Source organism: Paralichthys olivaceus, chromosome 2, assembly GCF_024713975.1.
Source record: "Paralichthys olivaceus isolate ysfri-2021 chromosome 2, ASM2471397v2, whole genome shotgun sequence".
NCBI classification, from domain to species: domain Eukaryota; kingdom Metazoa; phylum Chordata; class Actinopteri; order Pleuronectiformes; family Paralichthyidae; genus Paralichthys; species Paralichthys olivaceus.
The window spans coordinates 5,164,333-5,178,723 of NC_091094.1; the positions used below are offsets into that span (position 1 = coordinate 5,164,333).

General features: G+C 40.6%; 1 protein-coding gene across 1 annotated transcript in view; it reads left to right on the top strand.

Moving 5' to 3' along the window:
* The first annotated feature begins 7,995 nt into the window (after nt 1–7,995).
* Nucleotides 7,996–14,391, top strand: part of igsf21a (immunoglobin superfamily, member 21a) — a 174,088-nt gene continuing 167,692 nt past the window's right edge. Inside the window, exon 1 of the mRNA XM_020096487.2 lies at nt 7,996–8,098. The gene's annotated coding sequence lies outside the window, so the exon portion shown is untranslated. The remainder of the gene's footprint in view (nt 8,099–14,391) is intronic.

Genomic DNA, 14,391 nt, shown 5'->3' on the forward strand with positions numbered 1-14,391 from the left:
CAGACTTGAGGAGTGCAAAGGAAGCTAAGAGGCGCTCTGTAAATACTCAAGGTTAAATTTCATCTTGCCCCTGAAACATACATTGTAGTGCAATGTGGAGTGGGTGCTGATGTGTTGCAATAACATGGACACAGCACAGATAACAATGGGAATATCGATATGATGTGAATCGCATGTGGTGGCTTTTACAACTCCCCAGTCCTCAACCTATTTGAGCACCTAGAGGGTATTTTTGTCTATAATGCAGTCCCCTTCACCACTGTCATCAAAATACAAATAGAGGAAATATCTGTTGGAAATATTGAGTTAAATCCCTGCGGAGCTCCAGACACTTGTAAAATATATGCCTGTGTGCATCAAAGCTGTTCTGGTTGCACACGGTGGCTCTGCACCTTACTTAGACACCTCATGTTGGTTTTCCCTTTATTTGTCGTCTGTATATTATTTGCTCAATTTCTTCGCCATTCGGTTTGAACACTCATGAACCCTGCTGTCGTTTACTCCTCGATCTTAAGTATATACAGTGAATCTGCATTTTTATGCTGCTCACTGGCTCTTCACAAGCATTTCAAGAAAAAAACAAAATTCAGTCTACTCACATGAACACTGTGGGATTAGGTGTTAGGAGTCGCCTGGTTGCTCTTGAGGGATGTGGCTGTGTTTTATTGTGTATGTTGCGTTTTTAGATCCACTTACCTTGAAATCTCTGTTAAGCTGTTTTCAGACATGACTTGCAGGTAATGTTCGAATTGGGTCCGGAGTTTACCCAGAGACAACATTTTAGCTAAACTCTATCAACAGCTATCTGCATAGGAATGCAGATAAATTAAAAAAGCGGACAACCAATTAATTTGACTATATATGTTCCGCCTCTACTCGGACTGTTTGCATGCAGGCAAACAAAGCCTGCTCAAATTTGATTGGTCAAACTACAGATAGAAACCAGAGGCCCCCAAAACTCTGTAAAATTATATAATTCATTTGAGTAATTGAAGATTTTTAAGTAAAACAGATTAACCTTTTGCATGGGTCGTCTTGTATTAGAAAAATATCATTACTCTCAGGCTCAGTTACCTCTGTGACAATAACATGAGTCTTAACAGTGTGTTCTATGTATTTAGATCCAACAGGTGCTCCAGGCTCAAGGATTTTGCTATAGGTGATGTTTCGATTAGATAATTCATCAGAGAAATTTTGTACTTATGTACTTAGCAGTGTAAATGTTACCCAACTCCTTAATGAGCCTTCTTGAATCACCTTAGATCCGAATCTCTGCTCGACTGGATTCTCATTTCACACCCAGATACAATCTTACGCCGGTGCAACGTCTGATCGCTTCAAAGATACTTCACTTGTGTGTGTGTGGAAACTCAAACTACATGTTTAGGCGAGAGATAAAGGGTCATGCAGCATTGTATTGGCAGCTCTTGTTTGATTAATAGAGTGGCAACATTCAATTTATCCTCCGTTCTACCTCATTAACTGACTACTGGATTTTCTCAGTGACTGTTCACATCTTTGCAGTTGAATGTCTTTTAAGAAAATGTACCAAGTTCAGAATGTCATTCATGAATAAAGTATAGACAATGATGCTGGACTTGAGAAAATAGAAAATGTTCTTTTATTTATCCTCTAACAGCTTTTCTTTGTCTCTGTGCATATCAACCAGCTGGAAATGTGCACATGTCACATTAAATCAACAGACCTACATTGTATAGATGCATATATCCACTACATGTTCTATTGCTATAGTCTTAGATACATTTATTATGATCCACTTTGAGTGTTATATCTCCACACCATTTCAATTTGGTTTTTAACCACTGCCCAACCACGTCCTAACTTAAACTTACTCAATGACAGGTGCAGTGTCTGTTCTGAACCTGCCTGTTTGGAATGGGCTGTTTGTTTGGCCTGTGGTGATGCTGGTTGCAGCTACCTAAGCTTCAGTAATTGTCCTGAACAAAGTACAGACCAGCTGCAGGACTCCGTTTGCAAGAACCAAGCTGCACCGCCCTTGCTCATAGAGCCGTCTATTTGAAGATCTGTGAAGCTCGACAGAACGCCACACAGCAGGATCCACGGATGTCATGTGGTCGTTGTCCTGATCACCAATGTCCCTTACGTCGATCAGCCCCAGGTGCCGAATCAATATTGAGCATATTTGACAAATTAGAAGAAGATCTCTGGAATTATTTACCTGTGCTGCAGATAACTATTATAATTTATTATTATCCTAATAAACACAACATACACAGGAGTAACATCACATGGATTGTAAAGTAGATTTAGCAGATTTAAATTTAACAGCAAATTATGCTTATTGTGATTGTGACAGTTTTCAGAATGAGCTGGTGAACGATACTGAACACTTGATCACTATTCATTCCTCTGCAATTCCATTACTCCCTCTGCCTCCAATTGAATTCTTGTAATGGCACATTGGATGCCATTGAAAAGACACTAAGTGTGCTATGAAATGCCTTTAATGTCGAGATGGATCAGCCAATTAGCCATTGTCTCCCACAGCTTGTTATTCAAATTCACCAGAGTGAAATCAAAATGGAGTGTGTCAGAAAACACCATCATTAAGTGCTGCAGCCTACCTCATGATTCCACACAGCGGCAAATCCACTTACAGAGCACGGATCATCGCACATCCTCTACTACGTCGCCAAGGAAGGAACATGAAGGTTATATGTGAGTGTTAGAAAAACACACGATGTTGATGTAGCACAAGTGTTCTGGGCTGCGGATGATATTTGGTTTCAGGTTCGGTCGCGTTCTCTTTGTTATCTGCTCGATTTTTATTCTGCACAAGACGGACAACTGAATGTTTGTCTGGTTTGGGTCGGACTTGGCTAATTTTTCTTGGTTGGGTCCAGACTGAACATTGCAGACGGAGCTGCCGTCTCTACTGATTGATGAATAGAATGAAGATTGAATCCCCAGCTGTGCCTCTACTCTCAAATAAAAGACTAACTCGGATCACCCTGACTTTCCCCATGATGCACAAACTTGAATTACTAACTGTCAGATTACAAGAGAATGAGTTGATTTGAACAGCGGAAGTCAAATAGCCTCCAAAGAACTTTCATAATAGACAATTAGCATCGTCTGTGTATCTGCTTCTTTTGAGAGCCCGTCTTTGGCCGTCTCCCCCACAGTCATGGAGCTTCAGGACTTGGCATTTGAACATGGGCCTTGGAAGTCACTGGCTAATTAGTTCCTGAGGAAGAAGCAAGAAGCAATCCATCTTTCTTAGGAAGGAAAGTGTCCACTTCTGCAGCTGTGGTCACTGCACTTTAAATTGGAATGTCTTAAACTGAGAAGACAGATAGTAAAGTAAAACAAATAATATATACTGCTGGGAAATACAGCTGGTTGAAGACCAACCAACTCCCAACTCAACTGACCAGTGAAACCCTCACTGGCTGAGGTGCTTCTCCTGAGATTCTCACATTAAGGTCGAATAATCAAATGAATATTGGGAATCTACTGGAATAACTTTACCTGAGGTCCGGACAATGGAAACTTGGAAAACTATAGATGCTGAAGTGCTTAACTGTTTTTGTTTCTGGACTTCTACATTTATAACATAAGTTAATATAACTTGGTGTTTTGCTCTGTTTCTGAATTGTATGACTGTGTGCAGAGCTTTTTGTTGCATGATGTTCGCACTATTGTCCATAAAGTCATTACCGTCCACGTAGACAATCACACCTCATAGTTTCTGCTGCATTTGTGTCTACACCTGCAAGAGATCTCGTCTCTCACTCCGAAGTCTGTGGACCTGTCAGTCAGAATGTGTTGTGGGAGAGAGCGACCTTACCTGACCAGGGAATTTGGTTGTGATTGTTTTCAATTGATTTCAAACTATTACAATAATGAAATTCAGCGCTTCAAAATTCTATCAGACAACATATTGTGTATTCTATAGTTTTTCCTTTAAAAATGAATGAGGCTCTTTTCTGTTTCTATTAAATGCAATTTAAGATACCATTCATCCTCTTCATGCTATTAAACAATAATGATTATGTTAATATTGTTGCATGTTAAGTGTGTAATTTGAGTTTCATTTTTGCTTTGATCATAATTTCATGTATTCTGCCACAGAATGAGGACGCTGTGCGTCCATTTAATATGAAAATAAGCTTTCCGCTTATTATATATGGAATAATATTATCTGGTTTTTCCAGGGCTCAAACAGAGGAAAAGAAAGATGAATATTTCCAGTGTTTTGTTCAGTGCAGTGAAAACACATTTTGTTATCTGCCGTTTACGATCATTACAAAGCCAAAGGCATTCATACTGTTAAGTTGTTTCACTGCTGCCATGAATTTAACACAATAAAATACAGTGTAAGTGAGCTGTGGTCAGAGATGCCATTCCTAAGTGCAGGGCAAGATGAAGCAATGGAGATCTGAGATGGAGACAAGCAATCAAAGGCATTAGCGAGTAATGAGTGAGTGGGTGGGGGATCTTCCCCCATCTAGAGTTATTGGAATTGGACGTCTGTGTAACTTCTAATCCTCAAAGTGGGAGTTTATAGAGGAGAAAATAAGTTTAGTGAAGAAAAAGTGTTTTTCAAGCGTGAACGTGAACGGCCTCTGAATGCAGAGAGGGGACTGCAGTGGGCCTCATCCAAATTACCTTCGCACCAATGCGCAGAAGTTAACTTTAACCGCTCAACCATTAAGCACTTAAAGGTTGGGTCTGTACGTTGTTTCTGTGTCACTCTGTAATCTAATCTGTTGAAATCCTCTTCACGTCCTGACAGCAGCTATCAGCAAGTAAAGTCTGAGAAGAGAAAGGAAAAAAAAAAAAACACAATCATTGCATTTGGTCCGAACGAAGCAGACGATCTTGAGAAGTTAGCGAGCGAGGTGTCAGGCAGTGAGTGTTCTTTTGATTTGGGGTCAAGCTCGAACTAGAGGGCTTATGGGACGGGGGTTTTGTTGCTGTTCCAGTATTACCAACCCCCGTTTTAACATCAAAGTGGGAACAGATAGAAGCTCGACATGAGATTTCATCCTGTTGTTTCAAAGCGAATATCACATTTAGCAAATTCTGCTTTTGTGGCATTAAACTAACAACTATCAGGAAGTTGCCAAAGTCTTGAATATCCACTTTGATAACCTCTCTATGACTTAAAGCCAAAAATTAGTCATAAATAAACTTAATAATTGTGTATGATTCAACTCTACCTGTATATATATATATGTGTGAGAGAGAGAGAGAACTATAGGGCTGAGAGCATAATTGGGGTAATTATAACTGTTACTTTAGTTGAACTGAATTAGCACATTTTTTTTCATTCTTTCTCCATCAGCAACTTGACACATACAAAATGAACTGAATTTAAATAAACCACTCAGAGCACTTTAAATTCTCCCATGGTTCAATATCTATATCTACCATTTTAGGGTTTGGTATCTCACTAAAGGACACTCTGATAAGCAGACTGGAGGAGGTGGGAATTGAACCAGCAACATCTTGATCAGTGGATGATTTGCTTTGCCTGCTGAGCTGCAGCCACCTCGCGATTGACTTGTTCCTAATTTGAGCGGTGACCCAGATGCTGTGGCAGCCGTCTCAAAATGATTCTGAAGACACTTGCAACAAAAAAACTGAAAATGATTGTGCCACATGCATGGGAGAGGAATTTCCTGCATTTTAATTCAAGAAACAGCTTCCAGATCAGTTTAGTTGTTGGAGCTATGAAGGTGGATGAGGACAGGAAATGATTATGAGAAGAACGGCTATTTTACAAAGCCTAAAAAGGTAGAGGGTTGTCTGCCTACAATTCTTAGTCTACGGTGATTACACACTAATGGAAACAGAATTACATCCATTTTCTCCTGATAGAGCCTTAAATCCGACACACTGGACCTTTAAAAATAAGTTACTTAATATGAGTTAATTAAAAGTTACTGAAAATTTAATGCTTTGTTAATTCAGACTCTTTCATGCTGTGAGGAAAAGCTCAGCTCAGCCTGTCTGTCACCGCACTGTAGTGGATCAGCGACGGGTCGGACTGAACCAACTCCAAGGGTGGTCCGAAACTTCCATAATTTATTAATACATTTTTTAATTTTCTTAAAAATAAGGAAAATGATCATTGGTGGGGGTGGGGACGCATTTGCTCCACTTGTTGTATTGCTCATGTGCCTATGGCTGCATGTATTTCTACAGGACAAATCTTATTTATCTTTCTGAAACTGTAAAAGTGACCTTCTGCAGGATTCAGTCAACAGAACCATGAAGCTGCACCACCGCTGCTGCACAACGAGCTGTTCACCTGTTAACTCAAAAATCCAGGAAGCTCGACTCACGGAACCCGGAGTACAGAATCCGTTTTTGTTGCTGTACTCGTGATCGACAACATCACTTCACGCGTCAATTAGTCTATTGTGACCGCCTGTTTGTTCAAAGTTCAATAAAGCTAAACCTATCACATGTTCAATTCACTGCCAAGTGTGAAGCAGATAACATGAAAGGTTCTCGAAGTACATGAGCGACACACGGGCAGAATGAATCTGGAATTATTAGATATATATACTCAATATATTTTTGCCGCATGTTACATTCACATTCATAGGAGACATCAATAGGAGACATCAGTGCTGCTCAGATGATCATTTTCCAGTATGTTTCCCTGAGCAACAGTAAAGGAAATTTAAATCGCGCCACAGTTCCTCATAATAACACACAGACCTCAGCAGGAACAGTTAGTTTCCTCAAAGTCTGCCTGCCAACTGTTTGTTTCTGCACAGAGGGACGTCTGCCACTGCTCACTGATGACTCGTGTGCAGTTGTGACAACACAGAGGGGATTAAAAGAACTTGGCTTGTGGGGGAATGTTCCACAGAAGCTAATTAGGTTGGAACCAATCTGTTCACAGGTTGCTACTGTCCACTTTTAATTTAAGGCTATATGTTTTCAGTTTGTCCTGTCACACTTTTGATTAGTCTGTGTTTGTACAGGTTGAGTCACGATACCTCCTGCGTTGTGTTGAGAGTGTTGTGATTATAGCCTCAGTGTTGTAAGGTTTGTGCGTCTCTATCTGTGTTTGCTGCTCAGCTCCATAGTAAACCCAGATAAACCCACACATAGTGCCGGCTCATGTTAGCTCTGTGCTCTGCGACCACGGGGGAAATAAATAAAGCAGAAATAGCTTGAAAGCATTCTTCAGTGTTTTTTAAAACCCGGAAAAAGACTCGACAGAATTGCCTGTTCGGTGCCTGAGAAATGTGGAGTCGGTGCTATGCTCGAGATCACAGCGGGGAAATATGTCTTATGATAAATTTGTAAAAACATCCATTTTCCAAAGTGACCATTCCCCAAGCGTGTTCCATGGCAGCGTGTGAATATGTGAAGTGTTGCAGAGCTTCGCTTCCTCTGAAGTGTTTCTGAACACAAAACATGCAAACGGCACAGAGAGACCCCGACCAACAGGATTTGGATCCCGGCAAATGGTGCTTGAGATGATTTAATCAGCGTCAAAGAAACACCCTTCCATAGAAAATATCCCATAATCAGCATTTAGCCAACATGTTGTCATGGATTTTGCCAAAACAAACAAAAAAAAAAAGGTGAGAGGGATTGTCTCACTCTCTCTTCACTCCAGCTCTCCTGTCAACAAACAGACACAAATATTTTAAAAGAAAATGTATCTCAGGGATATGTCTCATAACAAGCTGCTTATCTTAACATGTATACAGTCAGCTGTGTTTAAGTGACGAGGATCAGCCAAAGATAAGTTTATTGTGACACCATGGGATCACTCAGCCCCACTAAAGGAACCAGAGTGGTCTGACCCACCAGCGGGGGGGTTCCACTATTCACAATTTCTGGAGATACACGTTGGCCTAAAAAAAAAAACCAGGCAAATATTAATACTTTATACAACCCTGCTCACACATCATGGAGAAATCACAGAACCACACTTTTATGTAAGCGTTTGCCTCAGGAAACACTTCCCAGCAGCAAACGCTCCCCCGTGTTCCTGAGACATGTTGTAACCAGGAAGTATAAATAGACATGAAATCAACTGTGGACTCTTTTACCAGTTTTCGACCCCCGGAGCAGGAAGTAGGTGAGTAACGTGCAACATACAAACATTTCAAGAGTGAGAGCACAGGTTAGTGCTCGTTAACAGCAAATCTTCTGTCGGACAAATGAAGCGTAAACTGTTTTTCATGGTTCATCTTTTGTTTTATTCCCTTGTTACTGTTGTTGCTCCGCAGCTGAGCAGAGAAACTCTGCCCCTGGGAAAAACAACTGGTTTCATAGTAAAAAAGATTTGTGGAAAAGTTACCGCACGCAAACCAGGTTCACTTTTCATACGAGCGTGTGACTGAACTGTGAACCTGTGAGTTGGATGCACTCAATCAGCAGGAGTTCCAAATTAAACTACTTTGGGATTTTCCACCATTTTGTGGATTTTCAATCACCTGATATTTAGTTATGGTTTTAAACACAAAATCAAACATTACATTTTTATCACAGTTGAACATTTATAGAACAAAGCTATTGTTGGGGTATTTTATAGTCAAGTGTTTATCTAGGGTCATGTATGACATTAATGACCACGAGTGTTCTGCAAAGCCACTACAGGCTATGTCTCTTTTCAGTGAGTCACATGAGGCCAGTGGCTTCAGGAAATACTTGTGGCTGACAAATATGCTTTATTTCTCCCCGTCTACGTGTGGTGCAGATAAAGTGAAATTGTGCAGCTAAAGCATGTCTTTTGCTGGTTTCAACCTGGTCAACCCTGCAAGCTTGGTTGTGTCCCATTTTAAGAAGTCACCCCTAATCTCTGGTGATGGTTCAGGCGCACTGCAATGTGTTCCCCACTGGCAGACTTCTGTGCCGTCCCCCGTGCATAATATCCATGCAATTCTGCTTCTGACAGATATGTGTTGTAATCTCTTTGAAAATGAGCATTTGCAACATGTAAGAGCCTCAAAGCTGCGGGTCTGAAATGTGTGAGGGGGGGAAAGAAATGACAGAAAAACTAATATTTAAAAAAATCTCTGCCGCAAGTCTGGCAGTTTAGCCCTATTTTCCTGCAGAAAGATCTAATAGGAACATTTTTTACTTAAAACGATTCATAATGTGCTCATTAACAGTGGCAGCGGTCATTTAACAATTTAATGCATACTGTATTTATTCTCATATGACCAGCGGGTGGATTTCAACTATGCCTTGTTAAAAGAGTGTTTCAGTGAAACAGATGTGCAAACGCTGTGGAGCACGTTCAAGCCTCTGATTTTTTAAAGATGAACACAGCAGTTGTACAATAACTGTGCATACATCAGTTCCACCTGATATATTTGCAGATGTCAGTTTGAGAGATGGAATCTCTTAATCTCTGTTTGTGTTTAGGCGGATGCAGCTGAAGTCCATGGAAAGTAAAGTCAACTTTTCTTTCCAATATTTAATTTCTGACCAATAGAAACTGCAGTTTTTCTTAATAATTAGAAAAGCAATATTGATAATATTTCCCCCTCATTACATGACAGTGCAGAGCCAGTCACGTTCCACTAATGGAAATGTTGCAGTTTATATTCAGATGTGATTGTCTCATTAAATATTCCACACATGAGTCTAAACATGAAAGCCATTTGGATTCAGTAATGGAGATAATTAAAATCTACCATACCTCAGCAATCAAATTGGGCAAAATTGCAACACGGTTAATAGCTGACACATTTATATTCAGGTCAGGGTTCCAAATAAGAGGCAATTCCATCATCAGACATTTAGATATTGAGTAATAATTTCAGTAATGCACAGTATTAAAAAAGACGAGCATTGTTAAGCTGTGATATCTGATGTTCATCTATCGCTGCCGTGTTATTAAAAGGAATCCCCCCCGTAAGACGTGGATGCTCTATGAGAATAAGTTGATTGAGCTAGAACGCAGCTGCCGGGGTCTTTACACAACAAGTCGGACCGGGCTGAGGCGCCGGGTTGCGTCTGTACTTTCAACTCTGTCTGAGATCATCAGCTCTGATTGGCCCTTATCTTAATGGTTGTCGGCCGATGAAAAAAACACTTTTAGACTCTGTAATAAACGTTGTCATCTCAGGAGTAAAAATCAAATTGAAGAATATCAAGAATAAACTTGTTTGCGGCAGTTTGCTCTTGACGCTCGGCTCTGCTGCCCTTTCTCCTCTTGTCTCTCCGCTGAAAGTGCAATGCATGATGGTACATATTGCTCACTTAGTGACCATCTGGTTTACACCACTTTTCAAGATGCATTGTGAAAATGATGAGTGCACTATGTAAGGTCTAAACATTTCACAGAAAAATGGCCATCTCACGATACTGTGATTAGTGAGAGATTTTGGACACGGACCAATAAAATAGATGATTTATGTTCATAGTGCATCGCTCTATGGCGTTGGCTGTACATCGCCAGAAGGTTATAATATAAAATAACAGATTCTATAATGTCATTAAAGTTTTGCACAGTAGAAGAGGTAAAGACAGTCTTGCATGATCAAATTGTCAGTAGAAGACGTAGATCTGTAAACAATAGACACGTCATGTCCTGGTGAAGTTCAACGACGGTTCACCTATAAATCCATATCAAGCACTTCATCAATGACCCAGAGTGTGTGACTATTTTGTTATTTACTAATGTCAAACACTGATTTGTAGACTCCTCTGAATATACGAGACTCTGTGTTAATCACACAAGAGATTTCACCCAATTCACTGACACTTCATCATATCACATCATAAGTGATCTCAAATCACCACAGTGCATGTAGAGACGTTTTTGGCAGGTGATATAAAGACTCTAAATAAAAGTGTGGGCATTCACCACGTCTGCCATTTCTGCTGGAAGATACAGACCTTGTCTCCAGAGGATTAGGGATGCGATGCTTGGCCATCCTTGAATATCAGCTCATATTAGAGATTAGAGACGTTACACAGAATAAGGAATGATTTGAGGTCAGCCCTGTGCTCATTTCAATGTTCTCCCAAAGCCACAATGGATTTCTCAGTGACTAAGACAAATTTGTTCTCTGTGCTTGTACGACTGCAACATAAAAACTACAACACATTGCAATATAAGTCAGTGTGGACCTCTGTGTCCATTCAGCCTTTCTGTTTGCAGTCTCCCCTCCTCTGGACAATGTTCAGACTCCTCCTGCATGGCAGCTGTTCTTTCTACTCTGAGACCCGGCAGTTGTCTTTAGCAACAGTTCCCTCATGAATCCCCGGGTGATTTGCACTAATGCTGTGTGCAGGTGTGTGGCTGAGGAACAAACTCAAAGGTCACATCGCCGGCTTGTGTACACAACTCACCTTAGCCAGTTGATTCATGTCATCTCTGCGGCTGCTTCCAGTGACAGATGCCTCGTGAGCTGTTCCACACAGCCATGTACGTTGCAGCTGTCCTGAGGGGAAGCATTCTTAAAGGTTTATATACCAGTTGATATTTGCTTTAATACACCATCACTAAAGCTGTATATTATGTTGTTAAAGTCACTGCATGCCTAATTTGCCATAGGCAGCGTTCCCCCTGAGGAGAGAGGCAGAGGGAAGTACAGCAATTGTTCATCACTTTTGTTCAACACATTTGTATTAATACTGTTTCATAATATTTTAACTCAAGTAACGATGTTTTCAGCTGCATTTGTGGGGTTTTTTTTGTTTGTTGGCAGTATCACACAAAAAACAACTCAACCAGTTTCCATGTTATTCTGAGCAGGGGTGTGGCTGACCCACGGAAGAATCATTTAAATCCAGGTGTGGAACCGGATCAGGGGCGGATCCAGGAATTAACATTGTGAGACGGGGTGTTTTTTCAACATTCTCGTTGATTTCTCAGAGAATAATTCATCGATCTTGATGGAAAACAACAGGCATATTTAGGGGGCTGATACTTATGAGCCACTGCAGTGTAATCAGTGGATTAGGAGCTCTGCAAAAAGCAAGGAGTGATTTTTGCAGTTGGGGATACACAGGGATCCAGAATAATAGGATTTTATGGGTCTATATGTTTCAAGATCACAAGGTTGAGACGAATTTAACTTTCAAATATCAAAATATTGATATTTATATATTTAGAACTTTCTGACCAGTTACACAATCAATGGAGTTTACAAGCGCTGTCCAAGGTGCTGATCCTGTGACTCACAATCGTTGATGCACTGACTGAATTATCAAGACCGGTAATAAGACGATCCTAACCAACATAATAGGATTTGCTATTTTAACCGATAATTGCATTTTCAATTACCTGGCGGTGAAATCTGCTGTGTTCTTTTTTTGTTGTTTTTTTATTGTGTAATTTGTGTAAGGAGTGAGGCAAGAGGACAAAATATTCCCTAAGGATCCCAACTGTCTGAGCAACGACTGTAAGAACGATTTAGAAACATCCCCAAAAATATACTCAATTAAGGAGCTGAAGTGAAGCCTCTCATAAGTCGGAGAAGGTTCTGAAAATGTGTCCTCACTTTCCTGAGCCGTGAAGGGAGGAGAGAAGGGCATTGAGCTGCAACAATGCATCAAGTGTTTTTTTCTGAATCACCCTCCTGCCCCGTGAATGGCACTTGATATTAGGAACTGGTCTGAACCTATATACACTCTGTCCAGTCTGCAATATCGAGCCAATCGCGCTATCGGTGACATCAAGTGGGGCAATTCTGCATATAACAACGTTGTTGTGCAATCGCTGGATGGCATTGTCACTGAGAGATGCTCTTGAATCTGGATGGATGAAGTGTGGCTGAGGGAAAGAATAGACCACCGAATGTTTCTTTTACGATGCTGTATGAAATTGTGAATATCAACATTATTCGGCTTCTTTGCAAAGACAGAAATAAAAATAGTTTGGTAAATTGGTGACTTTGCACTCCCCCTTATGTAGCATTAAAGCTAAGCATGCAGGATAAAGGTATATTATTATTTGTTCTGTATTTACAGCAGCACAAACCTTTGCAGTAAAACTTGATGCTAATAATTCTGCCAACAGTTATTATTAAATCTCAGTTTTCTGTTTCTATCAGGTTACTGTAGTAAATTCCTGTTGTGTAAAGAAACCATTCATATAATAATTCCTATAAAATAAAAGCACTTTAATGTCGAGGCAGGGGGAAGTGTGAGTAATGCCAGAGGTTGACTAACATTAGAAAAATGCTAAATGAATAACTTGTATGAAACAGAGGAGGTTGACTGTGTTTCATGTTTATACAGTAGAACATGTTAATGTACAAGACGTAGAATCTAACTGTTGATTTTGTGAATACAATATTAATTATATGGGGCCGCACCCAAAGTTTAGAAGATTGTATTTGTTGTGTGGTCGAGGATATCCGTTGTCCTCAAATGCTGAGTTGAAGTTTTGCACAGAAGAGACAGGATTTGCATCATCTTCAAAATGCATAGTTAACTGTTGGCTGTGGCTCAGGAGGTACAGAGGGTTGTTCCCTAACTAGTCTGTGCGTTTGATCCCTAAAAGTGGTTCCAGCTCCCTTCTGAAGTGTCCTTGGGCAAGATAATGGATCCCAAATTGCCCTTAATGGCTGTGTCCGTATGAATGTGTTTGTGAATGGGTGAATGCGAGTCGTACTGTAAAGCTCTCCGAGTGCTCCTTGAGTGCAAACACTCAAATATAAATACAGCACATTTACCACTGAACTGAAATAAGAGAAACAACCACAAACTGTTGAGTTAGCTGTTCGCTTTCACTCATCTGTAATTTTCCCCATGCTAAAAATCAACAAGAGTATTTGTATGTTAAAACATCGACTCCGTGGCCTCAGGTTAAATGTAGCCTGCAGTTAAATGTGTGCTGTATAAAAACATGCAATTAGACAAGGTCCTGCTTAGCAAATGGATTCTGATGCTTGTACACAAACACAAAAGACCTGTTTCCACCGGGTTTACCCACGAGTGAGTGACCACTGATGATCTCTGCTAGTCCCCTGCGCCGTCCATGCAACACAGCAGTGCAAATCAAAGCAACAAATACTTAATGATAAGTGGAAGGTAGACGAGGAGAATGGGAGAAGACAGAGTAATCCTCTTAGATGGAGTCGCTTGTGTCTGTGTGTCAGGTTTCCTCTTCCTTGCAATTCCTCAGATTCTAAATAAAAAGTCCCCCCAAAAAAAGCAGTTTAGTGATTGGTGTCTATGGTGCAAAGAGAAGGGTAAACACACACAATCAGTGTGCACTGTACACTCGCACCAGTCGGAGAGCCCTTCTTTCCTTGCAGGCTAAGATGCCATATGGACAGCAACACGTTCAGCTCCGTTACCCCAATAAATTGTTGTTGACACTGCCCTCTAGAGATGTGGGATAGTGCATTAGCGCTGGAGACCTTAACCAAGGAAGCATCCTCTCCTCTCTGTCAGTGGAAGGAGGGA